Source organism: Sinocyclocheilus rhinocerous, unplaced genomic scaffold (assembly GCF_001515625.1).
Source record: "Sinocyclocheilus rhinocerous isolate Xijiao unplaced genomic scaffold, SAMN03320098_v1.1 scaffold1115, whole genome shotgun sequence".
Classification (NCBI taxonomy): domain Eukaryota; kingdom Metazoa; phylum Chordata; class Actinopteri; order Cypriniformes; family Cyprinidae; genus Sinocyclocheilus; species Sinocyclocheilus rhinocerous.
Genome location: NW_015658514.1, coordinates 1,572,447 through 1,586,287, shown reverse-complemented (window position 1 = coordinate 1,586,287; position 13,841 = coordinate 1,572,447). Strand labels below are relative to the sequence as shown.

Genomic DNA, 13,841 nt, shown 5'->3' with positions numbered 1-13,841 from the left:
GCAACGCAACGCGTGAAAAGACAGTATAAGTCATTATAATCCGTATTTATGTCCCCACTGGATGCAACAAATGCTTCGTTTGTAATGGGTTTTAATGTTTATGTCTCGTCGCTCCGGCCGGACACGGTATGTGAGGGGCGTAACATTTCCGTCTCACGCTTGAGGTATTCGGCCAATCACAACGCATTGGATAGCTGGCCAATCAGAGCACACCTCGCTTTTTCAGACCGATGAGCTTTGTAAAAATCGACGCGTTTCATAAAGGCGGGGCATAGAGGAGAAACAATAATGTACAGTATGTGGAAAATAATGTGTTTTTTTAACCTTAGACCGCATAAACACATTTCATTACACCAAATACACAAAATAATGTTCTTTTTAGCAACATCATAAGACCCCTTTAACATGCTTTTAATGCTTTTAACATGCTGTATTAAAAAAATGTATTACCACTTGTATTACTGTACACTTGAACCCACTAGTGTTTGAAAGATGGGTTCTTTCAGTAGCCTACTAAAAGTGGTGACTAAATAAATTTTTTAATACAGAGAAAGTATGTTAAAAGCACATTTTAGTTAATATTCATGGTGTCCCAAAATAGCACATTTGAGTACACTAAGATCAGGGGTGTCAAATTCAGTTCCTGGAGGGCCACAGCCCTGCACAGTTTAGATTCAACTGTAATTAAACAGCTGATCCAGCTAATCAAGTCATTTAGGCTTATTTGAAATCTACAAGTTGTGTTGGAGCAGGGTTGGAACTAAACTCTGCAGGGCTGTGGCCCTCCATGAACTGAGTTTGACACCTGTACAAGCCCTATTCGGACATAGCTAGTTTTCTAAATTATGTTTGAGTTTCGATTTTTGTCACATCTGTGATTTTCATGTACCAATTTGGACGGGACTAACATCTCCATGTTTATTACAGAGGTGGGAGGGTCTGATTTGTACATCTGGGCTTGTTTTGTCATTCGGATTGATTATCATTAGTATAACCAGAGGTTTACTACAAATGCCATGGTTAAGCTATGGCTAGTATAGCAAAACCATGGTTAATTTGTGGTTACTTTAGTTTAACTAATTTATTTTTTATTTGTAGTAAAACCATGTTTAATTTTCGTAAAGGTATGAACATTATCTAATTGAGTACAGAAATGAAGGTGAGTAATCTTACCTGACGCTGATATTACAGTTGCCAGTCTTAACAGTTTACGTAATCTGGCTTTTGATTTTCTTCTTCTTATTTTTTAATTTCTTTGCCGGGAGGCAAACATATAAAAAATGCGTGCAGTAGTAAGAGCGTCTACGGTAGTTCACGTTGGATAAAACACACAAGGAAACGTGTTGTGAAAAAAATATTGTCAGCAATCACAGACATTCGCATTTGGATGGAATTGATCACTGAGTTTGCTGAAAAACAGTAGGTAATATCCTGTAATATGTCCTGGAATTATTACAGAGGTTGTGTGACAAAAACACAGATGTGGCTGATTCAGACGGGATTAAAATTGCAAAACAAAAAAACTATCTATCTATCTATCTATCTATGTATCTATCGTTCTATCTATCTATCTATGGTTCCGAATTCAGCAATAGACAAAGGTCAACACTTTTTGGCACAAACGGAACTCCATAATTTTTTTTGGAAACATCCTACTAATGATAGATCAAGAGGACGACTAAAATTATATATACGTCAACATATACTAATTTATCTTAACAAGTAGGCAATTATTGCAGATATAGGCATCTGTATAGTACAAAGCAAGCACTGTCATATTTTATTGTGTGCTATGTCACATTGTTAAACTCATCTTTTTCGATTATTATCTAAATTCGACAGTGTTGCCATAGTAACTAGTATAGCAAAACCATGGTTAATTTGTGGTTACTTTAGTTTAACTAATTTATTTTTTATTTGTAGTAAAACCATGTTTAATTTTCGTAAAGGTATGAACATTATCTAATTGAGTACAGAAATGAAGGTGAGTAATCTTACCTGACGCTGATATTACAGTTGCCAGTCTTAACAGTTTACGTAATCTGGCTTTTGATTTTCTTCTTATTATTTTTTAATTTCTTTGCCGGGAGGCAAACATATAAAAAATGCGTGCAGTAGTAAGAGCGTCTACGGTAGTTCACGTTGGATAAAACACACAAGGAAACGTGTTGTGAAAAAAATATTGTCAGCAATCACAGACATTCGCATTTGGATGGAATTGATCACTGAGTTTGCTGAAAAACAGTAGGTAATATCCTGTAATATGTCCTGGAATTATTACAGAGGTTGTGTGACAAAAACACAGATGTGGCTGATTCAGACGGGATTAAAATTGCAAAACAAAAAAACTATCTATCTATCTATCTATCTATGTATCTATCGTTCTATCTATCTATCTATGGTTCCGAATTCAGCAATAGACAAAGGTCAACACTTTTTGGCACAAACGGAACTCCATAATTTTTTTTGGAAACATCCTACTAATGATAGATCAAGAGGACGACTTAAAAAATTATATATACGTCAACATATACTAATTTATCTTAACAAGTAGGCAATTATTGCAGATATAGGCATCTGTATAGTACAAAGCAAGCACTGTCATATTTTATTGTGTGCTATGTCACATTGTTAAACTCATCTTTTTCGATTATTATCTAAATTCGACAGTGTTGCCATAGTAACATTTGTGTCGAGCGATTGCTCTTTGCTCGATTTAATAGTCTGTTGTTACCATGGCTTGGCAGGTTACCATAGTAGTATTAAACTGCGCGTGCGCTTAGCCATATAGCGGTATGGCGGTGAAAGCTGTCAACATAAACTTGTGATTGTTGGATTGAAAAGGATTAGTAAGAAGAAGATCACTGAAGTGATGTACCATGTGAAGGTAAAGCAAAGCTTATTACGTTTGGAGCAGCTGTTGTGTAGCGACCAAATGTTACAGCTAAACAGCACGATTAGCCACTCATCGATAGCCAAATAAAACTGTTTATGTTACATACTTTAGTTAAATCTCTTTATTTCAATAGCAAACTGTCACTTCATTATATGAACACTTGGTATGTAAAGAATCAACTTGTAAGCAAGCAGTGTTTCGTTAGTTATGTTAGGTAATCGAGTCATGAGCTTCATTCTGTACAGTTGTAACACATTTGCTGTAACACATTTTCCCCGTCCTCTCATAAGAAAATAACAAAAGAAGATACTTGGAGGTCCGATGACTTAAAAGTGCACATTCAGGTAATCTGCAGTTTGTTTGTGTGTAAGAAAAACGAAGTTTAGAAGCACAACCCATAAAATTTAATTGTTTTGTCAGGCACACAATGAGGAGAGCAAAAGAAGATCCAAACAAGAAGAGGAGCACAGGAAATACAGGGATGGAGAATCTCTGGATCGCAGACAAAGAGACCCTGATCAAGATGCAAGGAGAGAGAAAGAAAAACTGAGAGAGCGAGAAAGCACACAAGAGAGGAGTAAACACAGAGACCCAGGCAGGGATAGAAACCAGCAGGATATCAAGAAGGAAGACATCAGGGAGGATAGTTATAAAGAGAGAAAGAGAGAACGAGAGAGAGAGAACAGGCATAGAGATGGAGATGAAGAAGAAAAAAGACATAATCGAGGTGAGAAGGAAAACAGTGAAAGACGGAGGGATAGAGAAAAGGACAGATATAAAGACAGGGACATAGATGTGTACAATCGGGGACAGAGGTACAAACAGGGAAAGAGAAAAAGATAGAGATATAAGGAGATCTGAGAGAGACAGGGAGCGAAAAAGTGAAACGGGTAGAAGAAAAGATGAGAGAAGAGAAGGAGAAAAAGAAGAAAGGGAGAGAGACAAAGAGCAAAAAAGTGAAACAGATAAAAGGAAAGAGGGGAGAAGAGAAGGAGAAAAAGAAGAAAGGGAGAGAGACAACGAACAAGATAGAGAGAGGAGAGAAAAACACAGAGCAAGAGAAAGTGAACAGAATCAACATGAATATGAGGAAAAACAGAGGGACGGAGAAAGGAGAGAGAGACGCAGTGATAAAGAACACTCTGGACACAAAGAAAAAGGTATGATTATTAGCGTTTGTTCCTAGAGAAATGTTTTTTAGGTTCATGTCTATTTTATTTTTTTTAGAAAATCAAAAAATGTATATAATCTCTTGTTTCAGAACACAGAAGAGATAGAGAAGATAGAGAGAAGAGAAGAAGGGATAAAGAAAGTCATGTAAGCCATAAGATTGTTGCTATTTATTAGCAAGATATTAAACTGATAATATAATAATAATGTAATTCTGACTGTACTGATATTATGGAGGAATGTTTAAACATTCTGGCTAGTCAACTGACTTGAATGAGCTACATTGGAACTGATAACTGGTACTGTTTTTTGTTAAAAGTTGTTGCTTTCAATAGGTAGCAAACACAAGTCACTCTCGAGAAGTGGAACAGCATCACCAGGAGTGGAAAGAGTCAAACGATTATTTCCACGGCATCAAAGACAGGGATAGGGAAAAGGCCAGGGAGAGGGAAGAGAGAGATAGACGGCGTGAAAAAGGCACAAGGAGGCTTCAGACTCCAAGAGGAGTGACAGAGAGCGGAAACATAAAGATTCATCAGGCCATGACCTGAATGAAAGGATAAATATAGACAAAGAGGTATAAACATGATCAAATAATGTATGAGATTCATGACATCCATTTACTTTTTTAGGTTTGTGAGGTTATAAATCTCCACTACATATGTTTTCTATTTGTGTGGGTGTGCAGGACCCTACCAAGATACCTCAGTTAATGTGGAGGTCTACTCGAGCTGAAATGAGTGATCCTGAGATCCCTGTAAGGTTTCTGTTTAAAGATCAGTTACAATAAGTTAAAGTCAGCACAAAATGAAAATTCAACCTGTCTAATGCATGTTATTGATCTTGTTTGGAACAATTTATTCATACATTTTTTTCTTTTGTTGTTTTTTTATCAAAACATTCTTGTGTAAAAAAAAAAAAAAAACCCCTTCATGTGTGAAAATTGTATAAGTTAAGATTTAAGATAAGACAAATCCTGCATGAAAATTCTCTATTGTTATATCATGGATTTAACACTTTATATAACACAATATTAACTCTACTTTTTTATACCTCATTTAACTATTGCTAGTGTACTGCATATGCATCAAATTGATGTCCAAACAGACTGAAAACAAAACCTGACTTGATCAGACTTGCATAGTACTGGCGAATTTTAAGACCAAATCGAATCGTTCTCTATTTGTTTCTTCTCTGACTGAACAGAGCTATGAGCACAGATTCGTACAGCTCTGATTTAAAGATGGCAGAGCATGTAAGTAAATGTGCTAAAAAAGTAAATGCGTTTTGAAATGTAAAGCAAATGATCATGTATAATACAAACTTGAACCAATACAAAGCCCTTACAAGTTCTGCAGGTATAGTATGCATGTTAAAAATAAACACGCAAAAAGCAAGAACAGCCTATCAACCTCAGTGACATCCTATACAAAAGCATTTACCTTTGGAGTCTCAGAACTCATTTCTCTCAGAAACTAATATTTAAAATTGTTTAATTGCATGTGTTCATCTGTACTTTTTAAGCTGTTTCTGCTTTCTAGCCCTACTGTAAATTTTGAATAAAAGAGTAAACACACATTGTGGCTAATATGATTGCATGTCTTTGTGTTTCAAGGTGGAGAATGAAGAAACTGAAGAGGACAAACAATCAAGCAAAGATGATCATAATGATTATGAGGAGGATTTTGAGGTGGGAAGCAGTTTAGTGCTTCTATTACATAGTACAGAGTACAGAGAATATATAGAATATACTTATATAATTCTTATATCTTTGTATATTTATATGTGACCCTGGAGCACAAAACCAGTCTTAAGTCACTGGTAATATGCATTGCTAAGGACTTCATTTGGACAGCTTTATAGGTGATTTTCTCAATATTTAGATTTTTTTGCACCCTCAGATTTCAGATTTTCAAATAGTTGTATCTCGGCCAAATATGGTCCTATCCTAACAAACCATACATCAATGGAAAGCTTATTTATTCAGTTTTCAGTTGATGTATAAATCTCAATTTCAAAAAAATTGACCCTTATGACGGGCCGCCGTGATTTTGCCAAGTAAGGCACATCTTTTGTTGATCCTGGATCAACATAACTGTCCAAAAATATAGACTTAACCCAATCCCTACCCCTAAACCTAACCCTACCCATAATTTATTCCTAAAAACAATGTGAAATGATAGCTGATTAACAAGGGTGTAGAAGCACCTAACCCTGATTGTAAGCCTAAAACAGATATTTCCTGAAAAGTTATCCCTCAATTCTGATTGGTTGATTGGAACATGTTGTACTTGATGAAATCACGGTCACCTTATGACTGGTTTTGTGGTCCAGGGTCACATATAGGGTTTATATTTCCCTAATATCTGATGTGAATTTTGAAGCTGAATATAACCGACAAACTTCATCAAAATTGTCATTCCTTCTTTCTTATTCCATATTATGCTGTTCTTTTGGTGATGCTTTTAGGATTATGAAGAAGACTTTGAGGATGTTGGTGAAGAGGAGGATGATAATGAGGAGGAGGAGAATGAGGAACATGACAAAAAAGTGAGAGAAGACAAGAGGGAGTTGAGTCCCAAGAGAAGAGAAGAGATTGAAGCCATCCAAAGAGCCATTGATGAGGAAAATGAGAGAATCTACTCTGCGAGATCAAAGCCCACAACCACAGAGTCAGCTGTCACCCAGAGAGGTAGTTAAACAAAAGTTTATGTTAATTTGCACATTCTACTGGTGAATATGAACAAAGACTATAGAATACCCAAGACGTGTCACTTGTATAGTTTTGAATGGGAAAAAATGCAACGCTCAATAACGAAGCCCCGCCTTCTGAGCAAAAGAGCCAGTCCCTAATCGGTAAAGTCAGCACGTCACTGCAGCTGCCGTTAGAAGTCCCGGTTGCTATAGAAACAGTCAGCGTTCTGAGAATGCGCTTAGGACTATGCATGTGCACTGGCTGGTCTAGCCTGAAAAATAAGCTTTTTTAACGCTATTTGAGCAAAATAAACAACTTTTATGAGAAAGTTGTTGTCAGATTTCATTGGTGATTTCAAATATGAAATTGAATCGTAAGCTTGGTGAACAATTTTGGAGAGTTTGATGTTTCCCCATTCAAAGAGATAAGAGCTGCACTTGCATGCCCGTGAGGCGTTTCAAAGATGTGACATGACTTGCCTTAAAGGGACTTTGATATAAAAAGGAAAAGCAAATTCTGTGCTTTTGTTTTGTTTTCACAGAAAAGCATTCTGACAGAAGTCGAACTCATGGCAAAATTATTGATTTTGTATCAGCAAAGCAGCGAGAGGTCAGCCAGAAAGTGGCCAAGAAACAGAAGCATGTTCTCTATCTTCATAATGATCTAATTAGAAGTTATTAGAAGTAAACATACTTTTTAAAATAAAAAATTAATTGCATTTGTTGACTAATTAGTTAATAAAAAATTTATTTATTTGATTTGAAGGAAGCGCAGTGAAGAACTTCTGCGTCTGATTGATTTAGACTTCTCCATCACCTTCTCTCTGCTGGACCTCGCTCCTGTCAATGAGTATGGCATGTACATCAAGAATTTTGGAACAGCCAATACAAAACAGGTTAGAAATCTAGGAAGTTGTAGGTACTTCCATGTTATAAAACGGCAGTGGTGATATTTTTAAGTATTTGGCCATATCGTGAACAATATAGGCATATTTCTACCAAAATTCACTTTTACACATCATCTCTGTCAACTAGATTTGTGTGTTTTCCTTATGTCATGATCAAAATGGCTTTTTATCATGAGATTACTGTGTCTCCAGGCTTATGTGCAGTGCAATGAAGACAACACTGATAGAGATATACAAACAGAAGAAGTAGATTTGACAGACAAATGGACACAACATCCACCAGAAGCAAATGCAGCATGTGGAGGTATTGTGTTCAGCACTGGCTACGTTTACATGCAACCAAATAATCTGTTTGTAATCGGATTGACGGCTCAATCGGACTGAAAAGCCTTCATGTAAACACCTTAATCGATCCGATTGAGCTCGATCGGAATGAAATTTCGATTGGATTGAAGGGGGTGGTTTATTCCTTTTCTAATACGATTGAGAGTGCATGTAAACACTCGATCGGATTGAACCCCGAAACTGAAAGCACTGCGCATGTGCAATGACGTAGAAATAGCGTAATGACGTATGACGCGCAGAACCAGCGGCTCTTCCTTTTGAATAAAGTGTTGTATAAATGCGTGTCCTGTCATTATAAAACTCTCCTTTCACTCGGCAACTGTGAAGTGGAGCAGGACAACCACCTCCCACCAGTCCTTGTTTTGGATTCTCATCCACAGGCAACCCGTTTTGGGCACGGGGAGGGGCATTTTACTGTGTGATAAATATGAGCAGCACGGCACAGCGGTTTATATGTATATTTATCCATAAATGGATAAATATTAATTCTGCTGTTAAAAACAAATTAAAAAAAACATGTAGGAGAGTGGTTATTATGTGCAAACAGTGAGAAACTCTATATTTGTGCAGTGTGCGGCTGTGCGCATGTAAAAAAAAAAAAAAATTCCGATTTGAAGCTTGTGACATATAAACGCGCACATCAACCCGATCACTTTCTTTAGCGTTCATGTAAACACTACATTCAGATTCATCAGTCGGAATGAATTCATTCCGATTGAACCAAAAATTGTGCATGTAAATGTAGCCACTGACTCTGTCATTAGTAATGAATACCAAATGGAAATATAAAAATAACAAATACAGTGTATTGTGTTCTGTTTCATTCTCTGAACTGTAACCAGGATCTAAGGCATCTCAAGACACTACAGATAAATCCACTTCAAGAATAACTACTGATTCTCAACGTCTGACTACATTTATACGCTCTGCTGCACAGGTTAAGAATAGTTACCTGTTAATAGAACAATTTTTTTTAAACATATTCAAATTAAAACATTACAATTAATCTCAACCAAAATGCAAAAACACTCAAAAAGGTCAGTGTGCTCATGTCTTGTGTTGTTCTGTCTCAGAAATAGATAAACAAATAAATGCATATTAAATCAAGTTGTCCATAGACCGTCCGATGAAGTACAATTTATTTAAATATTTATTTGTATGTCAGGTAATGGCTGTTCTGATAGAGGAGAATATGGCAGAGAGTAATTCAATCAGAAGGCTTCGCTCTCAAACAGACGCGCTGTCCTTTAGTCAAGGCTGCATTCAACTCGATACCAAACTCCCCTTTCTGCATGGTAATATTTTCTAAATTAGATTTACTGATAAATAGAAGCGATTGAGTGATGGATACATGAGTGTGATAAGAACTACCTAAAATGATAGAAACCATCTTTGGGAAAAATTTATTTGAAGTGTAATTTAAGTTTGGCTCATGTCCCATTTGTTTACATGGAGAGGGGCCAATTGAAAAGTTTTGAATTCACTTTTCAGGACGTGAGTGGCACAGGTGGTACAGACCCTATATGTACAATCATGTATATGTGCGCATCTACCTGCAGGTCGGCAGGTGAGTCTGCTGCAGTTCTCTCACGTCCAGAGACAGACTCTTCTGTCTGTTCATCCTCCTTCCTTCAAAAGCAGTGCTGTACGGCTTGACTGTGAGACAATCATCTGTGTTTGGAACATCTGGGAACCATCCAGACCCCAAAAAATTATTCTTTATGAATCTGAGGTATGGAGGAGAACATGCTTGCATAATTAAAATTTATTGTTGATGTTTCTGAAATTAACTGCTCTCCCATAACAGCCAATAAAAATCTAAATCTTTTTCTCTTATTTGTCTACCCCTCTCAGGTGAGGTGTTGCTGTTTCAGTCCTGGTAAAGTTACACTAGTGTTTGCTGGTACAGAAGTAGGCTCAGTGGTGGTATGGGACCTCAGAGAACATTCTGGTACTCACTTGAACTTGGTGGTTGGCAAGGAGGTGTGGACACTACGCTACCCAACCTTCTCAACAGGTCAGTCAGTGCTCACTGCTTCAGCTGCTGTGCCATCTAAATAAATAATAGAAAAAACACAAGCATTTGCAAAACTGTTTATCTAACTTCACTTTAGGTATTTAGGTATAGATATTTGGAGTCAGGTCACAGGTTAAAACTAAACTGACCTGTGTTTTGCGTATGGTTGCAGATGCTGTGCTTTCAAGGGTGGGTCACCTCTCTCCCGTGGTGTCCATTGAACCTGTACTGGCGACTGCTGATACAAGTTCAAAGAGTACACTAACTGCAGACATAGATGGTAATGTGTTTGAAATAAATTGTTTCAATAAATAAAAACACTAAAGTTCAAAAGTTGGGGTCAGTAAAAATTTTTTCGAAAGATTTTATTCAGCAAGAATAAAAATCTTCATTCGATCAAAACTAAGACATTTATAGTTTTATAAAAGATGAATGAATAAATCTTTTTAAGTTTTATTCATTAAAGAAGCAGCACAAGCCGTTTTTAACATTGATAAGAATAATTATTTTTATCAAGTAACAGATTAGCATATAAGATTGATTTCTGAAGGATCCTGTGACACTGAGTAATGAAATGTCAACACTGCCATCACAGGAATAAATTAAATTTTAAAACAATGTAAAATAAATGCAACCCTGTTGCACATAAGAGATTTAAAATTTTTAATAACTACCCACCAATAGTTTGAACAGTAGTGTATATTTTGAAAACCACCAAAAGAAATTCCTTGTTCCCTTGTGTAAAATTCTAGAGTCTCTGGGACTGTCATTCCAGTTAGGATCTCTGGATGAAAATGGAGTGTGAACTCTCTGGGTATGTCTGCATTTCACCAGCAACTTTATTTCACAGAAACCTTCTTTCATTTAGTACTGTGTTTTTGTAACAAGAGATTATTTAGATGAAGTTGTATATTTTGTCTCCTGACAGGTTGTGGTTGAGCTGCCCAAAGGAAATGATTCTGGTTCTCAAACAGACCTAGGTAAGATTTTTCTTTTTTTCTGTAAAGCTGCTTTGAACAATCTGTAAAAGTAAAAACGCTGAATTGTGAATTGAGTTGAACTCATCCTTGCTGAAATGCACATCTATTAGACATGTCTCATTTTAATAATGCTGCATCTGCCTTGGTAGGTCTTAGGCCAGGTGGTAAAGTTAAACTACTCCACAGCTCCTCTCTACAGACCACTGAGAAACCTTCTCAAGATATTATAATGGGATTTGGACCTCCTGTGAGCCTTCAGTTAAAGTTCCTCCCGTCTGACTCAAACCATTACTTCATTGGTACTAACATGGTGGGTGTTGCAGGAAATTGTTGAAAATTGTCTTTCATCTTGGTCTTGTTTCTTGAAGTGTTTCTTTATTTTCTTTTATTATTGAAGGGTTTGGTTAGACATGGTACTAGGCACAGCCTAAAAGTTCTTCCAAAGTTCTACAGATCACAGTTTGATAGCTGTAGACCGGTGGATGTCACAGCACTTGACTTCAGTCCTTCCGGGGATCTTGGTAGATCCTGGTTCTTGGTAGGAGCAGCTTCTATTGCTTTTTACTGTATGTGTAATTATGTATTTCTGTGTTCATAGATATCTGTTATTAGTGATGAAAGTGTTCTTTTTCTCCCAGTCTTTACAGGTTCTAGCTGAAATTTAGAATGGGAACATTATATTCACCCTTTTAATTCCTTTCTTTAGGTTGGCTGCAGTGATTGCACTCTGTCCTGAGAGAAGATCCGTTGATGGAATGGTCTGGATGTTCCAGTGGCGCTTCCATTCTGTCAGTGCAGTGGTCTCAGACACGGCCAGCTGTGTTCTGTGTTCTGGATGCTGCCTCTGATCTTCACATCTGGGACCTGACTGTGAAGGATTATGTGCCAGCTGTCACTGAGAATATACACAAAGACCGGTAAAAAGCTAATACATCAAATATTAGATCTTTTTTAATACGATAGAAAAAAGTTCAGTTAGTGCAGTACAGTAAGATAATATGTCAGATACTGTATGTAATTACAGTGGTAGGGCATGTACCTCAGGCACTTAACTGTTTTTACAATCCTCTTTCCGAACTATTTTTCACAGGGTGACAGCCATGGCAGTGTTTGGTGAGCCAGCCAAACAGAACACATTTTCTGGCATTGCGCTCGCCAAGCAGTCCGGCAAGGTGGAGATTCAGTATTTTAAGGAGTCACTTACAGTGCCTAGCACCTATGACAAAGAAAAACTTCAGTCTTTTTTGCACAATGCTTTTTTGATATGAGATGGATTCTCATCCAAATCAAGCAAAGGTCTATCTGAGCCCAGATTCAAATGAATTTCCAGTTAAATCCATAATATGCAAATGACAGAGGAAAACACAAAAGAGACATTAGAGAAAGTCATGTATAGTATGGGCAGACCTAGTGAATTATATTTCCCTGTTACAGGTACCCAATGCTACATTAAAGGGATAGTTCACCCAAAAATGAAAATTTGATGTTTATCTGCTTGCCCCCAGGGCATCCAAGATGTAGGTGACATTGTTTCTTCAGTAGAACTCGAACGAAGATTTTTAACTCAAACCATTGCAGTCTGTCAGTCTTATAATGGAAGTGAATGGAATCACGGCTTTGAGAGTAAAAAAAACATACACAAACAAAACCAAATTAATTTGATGTTAGCTAGAACCTGATGGTTTTGTTGCTGTACGCAGCATTTTGTAAGGTTCGATCAAACACTAAAGGGAGCACATGAATATGAGCTTTCTGTTCCTCAGGGATATAAAGACATTATATCCATTTTGTATTATTTTACAATATGTACAGATGAATATTTACACTGAGTAGCATTTGAACTGGAGTATATTTTTTATTTAGGGTCCCTATCATATCTACTGTCATACTATAATTATTAATGGGTATTTTTATTAAAAGACTATTACATTTAAACTGTGTTTTCTCTCGTTCTCACACCTGTATTGTTGGTAGAGGGGTGTTCTTCACTATTAGAAACGGCAAACTACTGTACACGGAGGACCATCACTCTCACTAAGGATCTAGTTGTCATCTTTTGGACTTGGACACCATTTTCATCTAGATCGGATTCCAATCGGATATGCACAAAATCGGATTTGGGTTGACAGTCTGAAAGAGGCTTTAGTCTGTCTCTTGAGGTCAACTTCACACATTCTCTTCTGTAAAATATTATTATTTGTCGTCGTTACCATGGCGATTAAACCAGCGCTATTTCGACTTCAATCATTATTATTTTTTACATAATTAAGTAGTTAAAATAGAACTTTAATACTAAAATGAAACAGCATAGTAAAGTTTGTCACAACATATAAAACATGATATCAATAGAGATAAATATATTTCTAGGTACATGGCACGCGTAAGTTTAAACCTGAAATACTTTAAAATCTTTTTGCATGGCAACGTTTAATATTAATAAGAGAAAGGAAAAACTGTGCTTTGCATAAACTTGTACTGTAGATGTTGATGAGGACCAGTACGAGTTGAATGGACAATAATTTGATGTCTGTCGTTTTCTCCATGGTAACTGTTGCCAACGGCTCTATTCAGACGGCTCTCTGTTAACGACCTTCAGCTCTTTCAGCGTCAATCCGAATAGACAGATTTTTAATAACAAAGAGCCACAAGTTACAAATGAGATAACTGCCACGAACAAACAAAACGTAGCATGATGACCTTTGAGTAACGTTAGTAGCTACATAAACTAGAGCTACATACAAATCAAAGAAGAAAAAAATCATTTGATCCCGCAACAACAAATGAATCAGAGGAGGCTTCCCAATCCGTGAGGTGACATGGTGAAATGAAGA

General features: G+C 36.8%; 1 pseudogene; it reads left to right on the top strand.

Moving 5' to 3' along the window:
- The first annotated feature begins 2,762 nt into the window (after positions 1-2,762).
- On the top strand, positions 2,763-12,451 carry LOC107722427 (WD repeat-containing protein 60-like; annotated as a pseudogene).
- Positions 12,452-13,841: the final 1,390 nt, after the last annotated feature.